This window comes from Schistocerca americana, chromosome 1, assembly GCF_021461395.2.
Source record: "Schistocerca americana isolate TAMUIC-IGC-003095 chromosome 1, iqSchAmer2.1, whole genome shotgun sequence".
Lineage (NCBI taxonomy): Eukaryota > Metazoa > Arthropoda > Insecta > Orthoptera > Acrididae > Schistocerca > Schistocerca americana.
The window spans coordinates 622543679-622560203 of NC_060119.1; the positions used below are offsets into that span (position 1 = coordinate 622543679).

The 16525-nt window shown below is 42.7% G+C and overlaps 1 non-coding gene across 1 annotated transcript; it reads left to right on the forward strand.

Annotated features, from left to right (window-relative positions):
* Positions 1 to 13278: 13278 nt before the first annotated feature.
* Trnat-ugu lies at positions 13279 to 13353 on the forward strand. Its single transcript has one exon. It is a non-coding gene; the product is annotated as a tRNA-Thr (tRNA).
* Positions 13354 to 16525: the final 3172 nt, after the last annotated feature.

A 16525-nucleotide genomic window follows, 5' to 3' on the forward strand; every position in this document is an offset into this window, starting at 1 on the left:
ACACGATACCAAAGTTCATCAAGAGTAGTGACTGGCGTATTATGACGAGCCAGTTGCTCGGCCACCACTGACCAGACGTTTTCAATTGGTGAGAGATCTGGAGAATGTGCTGGCCAGGGCACAGAATATTTTCTGTATCCAGAAAGGCCCGTACAGGACCAGCAACATGTAGTCGTGCATTATCCTGCTGAAATGTAGGGTTTCGCAGGGATCGAATGAAGGGTAGAGCCACGGGTCGTAACACATATGAAATGGTAACGTCCACTGTTCAAAGTGTCGTCAATGCGAACAAGAGGTGACCGAGACGTGTAACCAATGGCATCCCATACCACTCCGCCGGTGATACGCCAGTATGGCGATGACGAATACACGCTTCCAATATCCGTTCACCGCGATGACGCCAAACACGGATGCGACCATCATGATGCAGTAAACAGAACCTGGATTCATCCGAAAAAATTACGTTTTGCCATTCGTGCACCTAGGTTCGTCGTTGAGTACGCCATCGCAGGCGCTCCTGTCTGTGTTGCAGCGTCAAGGGTAACCGCAGCCATGGTCCCCGAGCTGATAGTCCATGCTGCTGCAAACGTAGTCGAACTGTTCGTGCAGATGGTTGTTGTCTTGGAAACGTCCCCATCTGTTGACTCAGGGATCGAGACGTGGCAGCACGATCCGTTACAGCCATACGGATAAGATGCCTGTCATCTCGACTGCTAGTGGTACGAGGCCGTTGGGATCCATCACGGCGTTCCGTATTACCCTCCTGAACCCACCGATTCCATATTCTGTTAACAGACATTGGATCTCCACCAACGCGAGCAGCAGTGTCGCTGATACGATAAACCGCAATCGCGGTAGGCTACAATCCGACCTTTATCAAAGTCGGAAACGTGATGGTACGCATTTCTCCTCCTTACACGAAGCATCACAACATCGTTTCACCAGGCAACGCCGGTCAACTGCTGTTTGTGTATGAGAAATCGGTTGGAAACTTTCCTCATGTCAGCACGTTGTAGGTGTCGGCACTGGCGCCAGCATTGTGTGAATGCTCTGAAAAGCTAATCATTTGCATATCACAGCATCTTCTTCCTGTCGGTTAAATTTAGCAACTATAGCACGTCATCTTCGTGGTGTAGCAATTTTAATGGCCAGTAGTGTATTACTGGATCAAATGCGTCTTTAAGACAAGGAAACGTCTGAAAATGCCTCCCTGACACATTATTCACTGGAGCATTGTAATATTTAGTATTTAAAATAACTGTTGCGTGGTCATGACAGAACTTAACAGCAAGAAGCAGTTGTAAACAGTAGTCTGCTAATGCTTGGCCCTAATAACATGGCTGCACCGGCTTCAAAGCAATGTTCAGCGAAAGTCTGTAGTGCCAATTTCCCTTATTATACCTCCACGGGACGCACATATAAGTCGACCACGATATTATTGCACCTGGGAGTAGGGACGCTTCGGTCGGCTTATCGCATGATGCATCATGACAACACTCTGAAACTCAAATGGCTCTGAGCACTATGAGACTTAACATATGAGGTCATAAGTCCCCTAGAACTTAGAACTACTTAAACCTAACTAACCTAAGGACATCACACACATCCATGCCCGAGGCAGGATTAGAACCTACGACCGTAGCGGTAGCGCGGTTCCAGACTAAAGAGCCTAGAACCACTCGGCCACACAGGCCAGCCACTCTGAAACATTTTATAGTATATGCACAGCTGTCTTGAAATCAATCGCAGCGCCATCCACTTTCCTTAGCCAACGCTCTACTTGTTTACTGTACGAAGTCACCGAGTGTTTCCGATAGGCCACGTGGTGGGGTAGTACCACGTCACGGTTCTGCTCGTCGACTTGGTTGCGAGAGTATGAACTGTTCACAGTATGCACTCTTCCCCATTAGAATAGACGACGGCATCATTAATGATGTTTTCATACAGGCGTGTTACGATTATTTTCTTCGAATCTGGGTATCAGTTGCTAGAGTATTCAAATTATTCCATCCCGCCTGTAACTGTCTGTTCTTCGGTTTCATTTCATACAATTTGGAAGTTCATCCGTTTAGATGTACGTGTACATTCTTGTTAAAGAAAGTGTTCCGTGAGGTGCTACTGTACATCAAAACAGGAGAAAATGTTTGGTAAATGTGTGCTCTAAAATGTAAACCAGAAGAGCTGTGTGACTGATTCACCTCTCGTACTGTGAAACACACTCTTCTACTGCAACCTCTTTGCTATTGCGAACGACGAACAAAATGCAGTAAACAAAAAAGGACACATTGTTTTGTTGTTGTAGGTGGATACAGCATTCAGTAAATACCTGTTAGTGTTGTTACAATAAACCGTATCCACAGTTGTGGATAAGTATCGCGCATAGATTTGCTGTAATGGAACGACGTTATATCGTGATAAGTTTGTGAAATGCTTTTACATTGTAGTTTTATCTTTGCACTTACCAGCATAATGGAAGCCCATTATTTCACACGGGAAATGGCATACATGATCTGTTGTGATCTGGCGGATGGAAGCAACGATCGCTGTATGCCGAAAACGTAGCGTATGCACAATTAATCAGCCATGTTTTCCAGCGACTAGACTCTGATTCCGTAGCTCCAGCAACACAACATAGCTCCACAAGGACTTTGGATGCATTTACCGAAAACTGTGAATATGGTTCTTAGTAACGACACTGACAGTTGTTCCACAGAACTATTATCTTCGCAGTACGATGCAGATTACGCAGAGCGCGTTCTGTAGTCTGGTCCCATGAATAATTTAAATAGAAACCGCCCTCTCGATTCATAAGGGATTCAAACAGTTGTGTCCACTGAGTCATTGACGATTAAGCTCAAAAAACGTGACGAATCGGATACAGTCTTTGTTTCATTATATTTCATCGAGTGACCAATGGAGATACTCGTACTGTGGTCGGCGATAGCGGACTTATTTGCTTCGAGAAGGTGAGTATGTCGCTGAAGTTCTATAATGCGATACTGCAGAGCTTGCGTTTTTACCCTATATAAGAATTGCCGCATTCACACGGAATCCTGTTGACACCTCCTTTCCGAAACTTAAAATCATCTTTAACAGATCCCAAAAGAGCTGATATTTTGGATGGAGTTCGAAAGACAACTTTAACTTTATGTCTTCATAATATTCCGCCTATTTCAGCTGAAACATTTCCAATATAGGATACACAAACTGTCGTTTTGAAGGCATTATCCTCCTCCTTCTTCTGTCGTTTGTTTGCAGACACATCTACGCATGCACGTGTCCTCATTTGCCAGCCGGTGTGGCAGAGCGGCTATAGGCGCTTCAGTCTGGAACCGCGCGACCTCTACGGCCGCAGGTTGGAATCCTGCCTCGGGAATGGATGTGTGCGATGTCCTTAAGTTAGTTAGGTTTAAGTAGTTCTAAGTTCTAGGGGACTGATGACCTCAGATGTTAAGTCCCATAGTGCTCAGAGCCATTTGAACCATTTGTCCTCATTTGTTTACTGTATTCTACAGCTCGTTATAAGTAGCGAAAATGTTGGAGTAGAACGATCTGTTTCATCGTAGCGAAGATGAATTACTCCTCATAGCTCTTTAGGTTTGCATTTTAGAGCCCACGTTTACTTGAGATTCATTTTCTTGTTTTGCTTCAATCTATCACCTCTCAAAATATGGAATACCTTCTTTCGATGCCCTGTATTTGTTGACTGTATGATCATCAAAATCTGCACAGGCATAAATTTCAGTGTTTATACAGAACGAAACACCTAAAACTTGCTCCGCAAATATTGCGGATGTGGAAAGTGCTATTGATGTACGGTTTTCGCAGAGTGGATTGGTAGTCAGAGGCTCGTATTGTTAGCCGATCAACGGTGTGTAATAATACTTAGAAAGTGTCTTTTTTGTGCAAACATACACTTTTTAAATGGAACAATGCCTATTGACATTTACAAACTAAAAGTTGGATAAAGTAGAACATCAGTGGTGTTTGTTCGAGGATTCTAGTGAGAGTCGTTATCCGATATCGTATTTTGAAAAGTTCCCACACCGACACTTGTGCAGTATCTGTGGTAGCACACACTAAAAACGACACAAGTGTATAGCACTAGTTACGTGGATTCTGAGCAGTAACGAGACAACTGACCAACACAGGTTTTGTGTTCAAACTGACCACTGGCAGCGGCAATACACGCTTCCAGTCTGGTACGGAACGACTGTTGCACACATGCTAGCATTCTAGTGGAGATGTCCGAGCAGACCGCAATAATAGGTCGTTGCATATCAGCAGGTGCAGTTGGTGTGTTCTAGTAGACAGTGTCTTTCAGCTTTCCCCACAGGAAAGAGTCTACATGCGTCAAATCCGGAGAACAGGCCGTCCAAGGTACATGTGCTCTGCGCCCAACCCAACGATTTGGAACTTCGTGCACCACGGGCTGGACAAACGTTATGTTTTACCATGGGTTTCTCCTACTCTACAGAAAAACGTCTTCTAGCATCCCTGGAACATGGTCTGTTAGGGGGCTGCAATACTTGTGTGCGTTCATTGTTTCGTCTATGAGACGAATTCATGGTAGTAGTCACATGTTTGAACTCCATGGACGCTGACGTTCCACCTGAGGCGAAGCCAACGGGGATTTTCAACAGACCAGTAATGCACGTTACAGCGGTTTACCTGGCAATGATTGGTAAATATGGCTTTATTACTAAAGAAGATACATGATACATCTGCAGTATTCTGTCTTAATGCCCAAGTACGGAAGTTAATACGAGCCTCATAACCGTTTCCATGCAGTCCTCGATGGAGAGAGATGTGATAGGCATGAAACCTACGTCAATCTAGATTGCGTAAGACACTTGCCTGACTCAAGCCACTTGGGGTTGGGTTGAGTTGATTTGGTGGAAGAGACAAACAGCGAGGTCATCGGTCTCATCGGATTAGGGAAGGACGGAGAAGGAAGTCAGCCGTGCCCTTTCACAGGAACCATCCCGGCATTTGCATGAAGCAATTAACGGAAATCACGGAAAACCTAAATTAGGATGGCGGGAAGCGCGATTGAACCGTCGTCCTCCCGAATTCAAGTCCAGTGTGCTAACCACTGCGCCACCTCGCTCGGTCAAGCCACTTTCTCGTGCGATTTTGCGGCAGCTAACGTGCGGATCAATTGCAACAGCAGCAAGAACGATAATTTTCCCATCACCTGACGTCAGTTGTTTCCTTCTGTTACGTTATCTAGGTGTTTCACTACCATTTTAAGTGACTGTTTAAAGAGGTTGATAGTAATTGCCTTAATGGTTAATGTCTATTGGGATATCTTACAGCCTGGACCGCACATGAACGAACTGCTTTTTTGCTACACTCTACATGCTCCATGATTATGTCGGCTTTTTCTGCATTGGTAAGTCCCATCGTCCACTCCCGACCTACTGCTTGGACTGTCACATCGTTAGTGCCTAGTAAGTCGGAATGGACTCAAGGAACACACAAGCACAATGTAAGCAAAGATGACAATATCGTACCAGCAACTACGCAGGTTCAGTAGCACAAATACGTGTCGGTGTGAAATCTTTTGGAAATAAGATATCTCGTAAACGACTCGCACTACAATCCTGTAACAAACACCATTAACATTCTGATTTACGATACTTTTAGTTTGTTAATGTCAATAGGCTTTATTCCAATTAAAAACTGTATGTTTGCACAATAAATACACATTCTAATTATTATTACAATCTGTTTATTGGCTAACAATACGAGATACGAGCCCATGACTATCAGTCCATTCTGTGAAAACCGCACATCAATAGCAGTATCTATTCCCTCAACATTTGCGGTACAAGGAACATATCTTGATTTACATAAATGATTTGTACACAATACGTACAACGGAGTAGCTTCGCTGCATTTGCTATCGCAGACTTTCAGGATGGCACAGTCTCCAAATGTATTGAAGTATCGTACCTGAGAATGGCCTGAGACCAAAACTGCATGATGGTACACAAATTAAACAAAAACAATAGTAACACATGATAATATTCTAACTAGAGAGCGCAGTATCTTCACACTTCTCTCTCTTCAAACTATTTTTTTAGCCCAGACCCTATGTGGGCTCTCAGCGGCACAATCACCGCGTTCTTCATGGGAAGTTTATTAGAAATAAATGAAGTCGAAGCAGTATAATTATAAAGTTAAAACATTTATTCATCGTTTTTAAGATGATTTTAATTCGTGGCTTTAAACAAAGTGAGCTATACAGCAATTCCATAAACTCTTCATTTAATCCACAGTTCTATAGACGTGGAAAGTCAGAGGGTGGCAAATGATGGTATCATAGTGGATGTTCTGTAATCCCCCTATTTATTATTATCACAGCTTCCCGATCTCAAATGTATGTTCTATGACTTATCTTCGATTCGAATTTGCTTTTAAAACAAGTGCAAGTGTGTCTCATTACTGCCTTGTACACGCTCTCTTGTCGTAGCTGTCTCAGTGAATGGATGGTATAAAAAGTGGTGACTGTTTAAATAACTGGCAGTATAATAATCTGACGGTGTCCGTAACAACAGAAACACATATATAATTAAAATGAGGACGGCCATTGATCATTTTACCGTGCGGGGTAGCGCAGCGGTTAGCACACTGAACTCGCTTTCGGGAGGACGACGACTCAAACCCACGTTCGGCCATCCTGATTTAGGTTTTCCGTGATTTCCCTAAATCGTTTGAGGCAAATGCAGGGATCGTTTCTTCGAAAGGGCACGGCCGCTACCCTTCCGCATCCTTCCCTAATCCGAGCTTGTGCCCCTTCTGTAATGATCTAGTTTTCGGCGGGACGTTAAACACTCGTTCCTCCTCCTCCTCTTTCATTGTTAACTTCAGTGTGGATGCACACAACGTTCTAACAGTTACGAGAATCGGCGAGTGCCGCTAGCAATGAGGATAATGAGCAAGAGGCATTATGCCAGTAGTGTGTGGATAGGTTGAGAATTTGCTTCTGACGGGAAGCGTGCTAAGGTAGTACGTGCAGATGAGATGACAACGGTGTCCTGAGGTTAGCGCATATGCTTAGATTGACCGCCATTCCTCATTCTATGAATGCTGCAATTGATTACTATAATTATCTGTCATCTTATTGACGCCATTTCATTGTTATCTAATCATTTTTGTTACTATTTTTGTGGAATCTGAAATATGCCTAGTGCTTTTCTTTTTTTTTTTAAAAAAAAAAAAAAAAGGATGAAAGGAAAAGAATTACGTAGGAGACCCACGTTTGAATCGTGGTCCGGCGCTAATGTCACTGATACCTTTCTGTACTGATTTTCTATTCATATTGAATACTACTCTCATTTGGCCGTGCGGTTCTAGGCGCTACAGTGTGGAGCTGAGCGACCCCTACGGTCGCAGGTTGGAATCTTGTCTCGGGCATGGATGTGTGTGATGTCCTTAGGTTAGTTAGGTTTAATTAGTTCTAAGTTATAGGCAACTGATGACCTCAGAAGTTAGGTGGCATAGTGCTCAGAGCCACTTCTCTCATTATATCGTTCCCTGGTGCTCACATTACCCTATTTTGGTCTGACCGGAAATCCTTATTTTCTTTCCGCTACAGCTAGACTGATCCTTCACATTTTTGTTATACAGGCAGTGTGTCCTTTGGATACTCGCTATATGTTACAGTTTTTAACTTGGCTGTTATTCAGCAACCGTATATTAGTTTCAATATAAGATTCTACAGCCAACCGGTTGCACATAAGCGTTAGGTACATTGACCTAGGTTTCGACAACTATTAGGGGTGTCTCCATCAGAATGAAAAGTTGCTAAATCGTAAAATTACGTCTCTAAAAATCAGTAGTCAGAATTTTGAGCAGCTATGCTCAAGTCAAGACTAAAACAAAACATAGCTTTTGCCACGTGCACCCATCTGGGAACAATATATTACAGATGTCCTTAATTCAGTGGATTTTATTGCCGACTACATCCTCAGTCGGTTGATCATTGCTGATTCTTCCGCCTTCCAACCCCAAAGACAACTCTGTCCTCTCCTTCGCCATCTTTGACTAGGATATTGGCAGAACGAGAGGGCTTCCAGTAAAGTAAATCTGCAGTCGTCATTGCTGGTGATATTCATTCAAAACGTAAACAGTATCTGGGATCGAATCCAGCACCGACAACGAGGAACACTAGACTTCTAGACCATAAGTTTCAAAACCTCCAAATCAACTCATCGTTAATGACTGGTTTTCGCGCCTGACGCTACCCTTAGTCCCACGTTGTCCACTGTATTGACTGTGTGTGGTATCTATGGCTGTGAAGACGTGAGTAAAGTTGTCATCACACCATGGTAGCCGCGCGGGATTAGCCGAGTGGTCTGAGGCGCTGCAGTCATGGACTGTGCGGCTGGTCCCGGCGGCATGGGTGTGTGTGTTTGTCCTTAGGATAATTTAGGTTAAGTAGTGTGTAAGCTTAGGGACTGATGACCTTAGCAGTTAAGTCCCATAATATTTCACACACATTTGAACATTATTTTGAACACCATGGTAGTCACAAGAGAATTTTCTGTTTCTTTCACATCAGCGTAATTCCCAGGGGAAAAAATTCGGGATGGTTCTATAATATTCTTAAGCTTTCATGAATATTCTAGAATTTTATGTTTTCGACTGTTCCAGAATATTCTCAAATATTCCAGAATAGCACGCCGAAAAGTCACATGTCACATTGTTCTTCACTCCGGTAAAATCGTTCTATCCGACGAGTTGTGCAGAGGAAGAACTGATGGGAAAAGTGTATCAGCCTGCAGAAATACCTGACGTGAACAAAGATTGGTTGTGTGAGCAAGCATTTTTACCTACGAAAAATGACGTCGTTCAATAAATAAACCAATGAATAAAAATATAACACCAGTGGAAGGAAATACATTAAACTCGATAGATACTATGATGAACCGAGAGGAAAACGTAAACTTTTCGACATAAACTAGCTCAGTGTTTCGGATATGCTCCCACGGAAAGGCTCGTAAGTGGGTCGAAGTTCATGCGATTATACTCACAAATCGCGAAAAACTTAAAGACTGTTCCTAAAGTTAGAAATCTAAGTTCACCACGTTAAAGTACTTACGTCTGTTGTTCACTGACTTCAGAATACTCCAGCCGTATTGGAAGTCATCCAGGAACTTTCATTCTACGTTAACGTTTGTTGCCACTGCCAACTGCACAGTTGGAGTTCCACGCGGTGGCCGAATGAAGCAGAGTTACAATATATTTCCAGTCACCTATGAAACACTCTGATCCCCGAATGGCACGTAGTAAGCGGACGGGTCTGCTATATTTTCAGTGAACTTTAACATTTATCCGTTTTATGTGAGCTGAAAATATTCTCTCCTGGCAAGATATTTGTGTTTTGACAGCACAAAAAGAAAAAAACTCACATAGGAAACGCAATTCACTGACCTAGTTGTCCCTCTCTATAACGCTGTAAGGCTCTGGTGAAATTTTTGAAAGCTGCGCCGATAGCATATCATACTGTCGGAGATTCTCTCCGCCCCGGAAAGGATAAAAATTCTGTCAGTACATTGGATTTCATGCTCCTTCTATTGAGTCTCCTTTGAAAAGATCAGAAGACTTGTATCAAATTTTTCAAAGCCGAGGCCAGTATAGAAGGCGCTTCAGCCGTGTATACCGCTTTTATCCATCTACACTTCATGTGTCTTTGAATTGCTGTTCCAGACTTTATAAAACGTGTAGGTCTCACGTTTCTGCTGCAATATTGTTGTTGCAGATGAATTCTTCCCCACGGAAGAGAGCACTCTTTGGCTGAAATACATAGTCACACAATTTCCTACTGTGTCGTGTTTTACACATACAGGAATTAACTTACGCTTTATATTTAAAATATTTTTGTTGTGTACTGTGACGTCTAGTGAAAGAATGTTAAAACGGATTTACTGCCCACCTCCCTTACAATCTGTTTTTTTTTTTTTTTTCATTTCAAATATCCATTGTCAATGAAAGATATAAAATCTGAAAAGACTAGGGAGACAACAATAGCAAATGCATCTGGAAGGCACTTTACTTGCAGTGAATTATAATGTCTTAACTCGTTTCAGCCTAACCTAACATCAGTATCAGAATAAAGAATAGCAGATACTCAACACGTCACCCCCACAGTACAAGAAACATACAAAACTAACCAACTGCGAAATGATTGTGGAACTTCGTTCTGATGGTGACGTTGACTGGATCGTGATATAATGAATTAGAAAGAAAATTACATGTACATGTACAGTGTATGATATCAGTATCCGTCCTTCCCTCTGACACACACACACACACACACACACACACACACACACACACACACTCTCTCTCTCTCTCACACACACACACACAAATAAACACAATAGCGCTTGCGCATGCACACATATATATTGGATACTCAGTTATATGAAAACATATTGCTAATGCAGTAAATGAAATCTTTCTTTTGAATTGTTTTGACATTGATTAAACAGAATGAGAAGTTTTTAGCCTCCTTATGCAATTGTGAGAACCGTTGCCTTTCGTATTCTAAAACCGTGATTTTCTTGCAGCTAATTTAAATTTCATAACTTGATAATAACTCACTTAACGTGAGTCAGACTTGTTGGTATAGCTTTGACTGCTACAGAAGGTACTTATATTTTTTACCACCCTTTTAACTGCAATTTTTTTTTCTTTGGTGTTATGTTTCCCCTGCTATGCCTTGAAAGGTATTATGTACAGAAGAAGTATACATTTCCGAAGGAGGTATTTTCTATACATTTTTTGTAAATGTGACATCCGATTTTAGTATCACAGTTCTGAACTTGGATATTTTATAACGAACGGTATGATTTCATAAATCATACACATTCACACGATATGATTTTAAATGTCTTAAAAAGTTTCTATTCTCATACTGTATGGGAGGTGATTTTAACTTTCCTTGTTTCGTTATTGACTCTTCTTTTAGGCGAAGTGGTTGCTTTGCTGAAGATGTGTTTCCGCTGAAGAGCAAACCATGTCCCATCACATAATACAATACAAAATGAGTTACAGTACCTCTTATGAAACACTACAAACTACAGTTAAGTTCATACAAGGACGAATGTGAAAGGTACGGAATTCGTGGAAGCCGTGGTAGGTGCCCCTGCGAAAGAAACAGCATTCACACCAAGCTGACATCACAGAAGTGGTCATCCGGGTCTCTTAAGTAGTGAAGCTGCGACACTGCCACAGCCAGAGGTGTACACAATCAGTTTTTAATCCGCCCACGCTTGCCTGTTAGTCAGGCAGGCAGGCAGGCAGGCTGCTCTACTCCCGCCCAAGCCAAGCTATGCACAACCCGAGCAGGCTGAAGGAATCTTGCTTGCCTGCCCGTCTTCCCACTGTGCTACGCTACGTAACAGTTTATTCTGTAAGCTTTTATTGAAGTGTTATGAGCAGGGTTCGGAAGTTGGTGAAAATACCAGAGTATCACAAGACGAGTCTCAGTGAAACGTATATTGATTTCGGGTCATTGTAGGCCACAAAATTGTGAATTTTACTTGTCCTTTTTTCTTTTCGCCGTTTTCCGAGCTTATTTAATTATTTACGACGGTTATTCGGAAAGTAAGAAACGATTGGTCACGAAATGGAAACCACAGTGAAAATTCGATGCCGTTTTGGACAGGTGTGTTGGGCAGCGTCTCTGGTGTGCCCGTCGATCGCGTTACGTCGGTCTTTTGAGTTCTGAGCACACAGGGAGCACATAAAGATACCCAGAACAACAGTGTCTCCCTCCTGGTGAGAAATTTTGCCTGAAGCTATGCAGCCAACATTACATAGCTGTCCTGCGTTATCTTCTTCAAGAAAATTCTCAGCCGCATGCTGCAGGGGCAATGAAAAGGCCCCTGCATCGTTTTCAGTTGGTAATGTTTGATTACCCACAATACAGCCCGTAATTGTCTCCTTCTTAGTTTCACCTCTGATCACATGAACCGCTGGCTATGAAGACAACATTTTGCCTCAGACAACGAGCTGTAGGCCAGCGTAGAGAATTGGCTTAAAGCACTGGTGGCCACCTTCTATGACGAGGGTATTGGAAAGTTGGTACAGAGCTACGACAAACGTCTAAGTCGGATGGGCCACTATGGAGATAAGTAGCTGGAAGCTGTACCTAACTGTTACAAATAAACCAGTTTTGATTTTCACTGTGGTTTCCATTTCGCGACCTATCGTTCCTTACTTTCCAAATAGCCCTCGTATTTCGGTATGAACGGTTCCCTCTGGCACTTCACCCTCTTTCGACTTGTACTGGCTACTCTCAATTCGAACCATCATCAGGTCACCTCTAATACATGTTTTCTGCAGTTATGAGAATTGTCTCTGAAAGTCGAGATCCTTTGCACCTAAGAACCTGAAGATGTCTATTACACTGCAACGCCAAATGAATTAAGGTTTGGAATTCTAGTTTCTGAAACCTTAGTGTATTCCAGATAAATACGACTCCAGTTATAACAATTTTAATTAATTTTACCGGGAAGTGTATTGCTGGTTTTGCTGAATTGATTCTAAGTCGCCAAAATAGTGAATTCAGAATTCCCCAAATGAATTTTATGAAACATGAAGCTAGTTTTTCGTATTCTGCTGATCTAAAAAGTATACATCTGAAAGAAGATGCTTTTCTTTCACATCAATCTTTCACATTAAGCTTTCACATTAAGCTTTCGCATTAAGCTTTCTTCGCACTACGCTGCTTACCTCCAGATTGAGGTTATTAATATCCACATTTTTTGCTATTTCAGTTAATGTTTATCCTAAATTTGGAAAACCCAACTATTGCTGTATGGCATCAAGTCCTTCAAGCCGCTAAGTCGTTGTCCTCTTTCAAATATTTATATACTTGGCCTCTATTTCTTGACTGGTATATATTTCCAGACTTTTAATTTCTCCTCAATATCCTTTGAGTTTGATTTGTTCATTTTGCAGCTCCCATCGTTATGACAGCTGAGCTGTAGAGAAACTATCTACGCAGACATTTACCTGGCTATTATGCAGTCACGTCAGAGTGATAATGCGATCTGTTGTGAGGAGCAGCAGGCTCAAAGGACCCCGTGAAGCTTGCCAAGTCTGCGAAAACCCAAGCTGGCCTGCTTTAACCACCGTGCTTCAGTACACATGCACTCTCCTGTCACCATTGCGGCAGGAGACAGGGGCGGGCAGGTTGGAAATGTGGATCTCACGGGGAGCGTGCAAGGGATAAGTCCCTGCAGACGCACTATCCTCTGTGCCCACGGTGGCTCAGATGGATAGAGCGTCTGCCATGTAAGCAGGAGATCCCGGGTTCGAGTCCCGGTCGGGGCACACATTTTCAACATGTCCCCAATGAAGTACATCAACGCCTGTTTGCAGCTAGGGTGTCCATTTAATTATCATTTCATTTCTAGCAAAGCTGCATGGTCATCCACGGTAACTGTTCTTTCGGGAACGGATACTGCCGTCATATATAGTTGAATTTAAAATTGTTTCTTACGGCAGTTCGAGATCGGAGTGCATAGCAGCAGACTTTATGTTGTGTTTCAAAGTCGGACGCGGGCTGCTTATATTGTAAAGTTTAACAATGTGAAAGTTAAAATACTTTCATGTTTCAAAAGGAAATCTTGCTGTACAAAATTCTGGACTGGTAAAAGTTATAGAAAAATCGTTTTCTGGTTAATAATGATAGTCTCATGCTCTAGTGTTACTGATTAATATTTAATGTTGACGAAAAATCCACTGCAAGGTTTGAGGTTCTTTAAGCATTGCGTACGGTAACTTCATTATTTTTGATAACAGAAATAATTTCAGAATATTTTTACGATTGTTGTAGCAGAGATGGATATGTTGTGCATTCTATTGAGTTACAGTAACAAAACAGTGTTCATTTAGTAAGAAGCCAGTTCCAGTACAATAATTATTAATCTCATTTGTTCGTAGAAAAATATTTTAGCATATACAATCAGTGTACAGAAAAAATATTGGAGCGCGAATAGGTCTGGAACGAACTCCCACAAGAAATCTTTAATTGAGAACTACATCAAGCCTTGTCTGATGTCCAGGAGACCATCATGAAATGCGGTAAATTCACTGTAATTACTGACTTTGAATAAAAGAGTTATTTTTCTTCGTCTCATTGCGAATCTTCTTCACTTACCTTCTGTACTATCCTGTAGCTGTCAATGAAATTCTTCTGGGCTGTTGATCGCATTGTTGACATATAAAATTGTACGATGTTTCGACCACTGTTGCAAGTGGCCTTCCTCAGGGCTTTGTGCTGAGCTGACAGTGTCAACGGCTGCGGAAGCCTTCTCATACATATTCTGTAGCAGTTCTTTCTATGTATGGTTCAAGTTTCATCGCGCTGTGGTACTTGGCAGTGACACACCACGCGAAAGCTACTGTCGTCCTAAACTTTTATACAGCAGCGTATGTTAGAGACACTACGTTTTCTACAATTACGAGAAAGTGTCACAAATCGAAAAAAAATGGCTCTGAGCACTATGGGACTTAACATCTGAGGTCATCAATCCCCTAGAACTTATAAATACTTAAACCTAATTAACCTAAGGACATCAAACACTTCCATGCCCTAGGCAGGATTCGAACATGCGACCGGAGCGGTCGAGCGGTTTCAGACTAAAGCGCCCAGAACCGCTTGGCCACACCATCCAGCTGTCACAAATCGGATTTTTCAACAACACCGAGCACCACTGGCACCACCGCACCGCAAGTGCATATCAGCAGTGAGCTTCCTCCGTTGCAATGGTCGTGGTGATATCACATTGCACCACCGTCCTCCAAGGCTGCCCAATCCCATAATATGTACGAGGGCCGTTCAGAAAGTAACCTCCGGTTGATTTAAAAAAATACACCAAGTTAAATAAAAATATTTTAATATATACATCTTACAACTACATCTTTGCACTATTTTTCTACATAGTCTCCATAGCGATTGAGGCACTTATCGTATCTCTTCACAAGCTTTGAAATTCCTTCTGCATAAAAATCACCCGCTTGTGCCTGGAGCCAGCCTGTGACCGCATCTTTGAGCTCTTCGTCGTCATCAAACCGCTGTGACCCAAGCCATATCTTCAAATGCATGAAGAGGTGATAATCACTTGGCGCCAGGTCTGGGCTGTAAGGTGGATGGTTGATAACGTCCCACTTGAAGGACTCAAGAAGGGCCGTTGTTCTGCGAGCAGAGTGAGGACGGGCGTTATCGTGCAAAAAAACGATACCGGAAGTCAGCATACCACGGCGTTTGTTCTGTATAGCCCGTCGTAACTTTTTTATTGTTTCACAGTACACGTCTTGATTAATGGTCGTACCACGTTCCATGAATTCAACCAACAACACCCCTTTGGCATCCCAAAACACCGTTGCCATCAGTTTTCTGGCAGAAAAATCTTGCGAGGCTTTTCTTGGTTTGGTAGGCGAATTTGAATGTGCCCACATCTTTGATTGTTCTTTTGTCTCAGGGTTCACGTACTTAATCCAGGTTTCGTCACCGGTCACGATTCTGTTTAACAATGGTTCTCCTTCGTCCTCATAACGTGACAGAAAGTCTAATGCAGAGGCCATTCTTTGAGTTTTGTGGTGGTCGGTAAGAATTTTGGGCACCCATCGTGCACAGAACTTACGGTAACCCAATCTTGCTGTCACTATCTCGTACAAGAGAGTCTTAGAAATCTGTGGAAAACCAGTAGACAACTCCGACATTGAGAAACGTCGATTTTCACGAACTTTTGCATCAACTGTCTGTACGAGTTCGTCAGTTACCAATGATGGTCTACCACTCCTCTCTTCATCATGAACGTTTTCTCGTCCACTTTTAAATAAACGTACCCATTCACGGACAACTCCTTCACTCATAACTCTTGGTCCGTACACGGCACAAAGCTCACGATGAATAGCTGCTGCAGAATATCCTTTGGCTGTAAAAAACCTTATGACAGCACGCACTTCACATTTGGCGGGGTTTTCTATTGCAGCACACATTTCAAACTGCCACAAAAACTAAACTAGCGCAGGTACGACGTTCACTCGACCACGGCTTGATGCCGACTGACCTGTTGAGTGCGTGAATGCACAGATGGCGTCGCTACTCCCCCCACAACCCGCACTGTGACCAATCGGAGGTTACTTTCTGAACCGCCCTCGTAATTTTTGTTTGTGAGGATTTGTGAATAGCTGCTTGCACATGCGTCTCCTTTCAGAAACTTTGGGTGAACTGAGCCGCGACGTCGCATAGTAACAGTTAGGCTTTCGCGTTGTGGACGAGTTTGACTATCGTCCAAGTGTTGGTCGTTAGTCCAGTGGACACATTGAACAATTGTGAAAGGCGGACGGAATCTTTCATTGTAAAAGTAATTCAAATGTATCTCATGGTTGTACGTGGGTTGGACAGCAATAGGGAGACACGGCGAGAAATGCATACTTGAACATAAGTCCGTATTCTAGCGAGCTTGCAAGTTGCCTGTTGTATCTGGCCACGTCC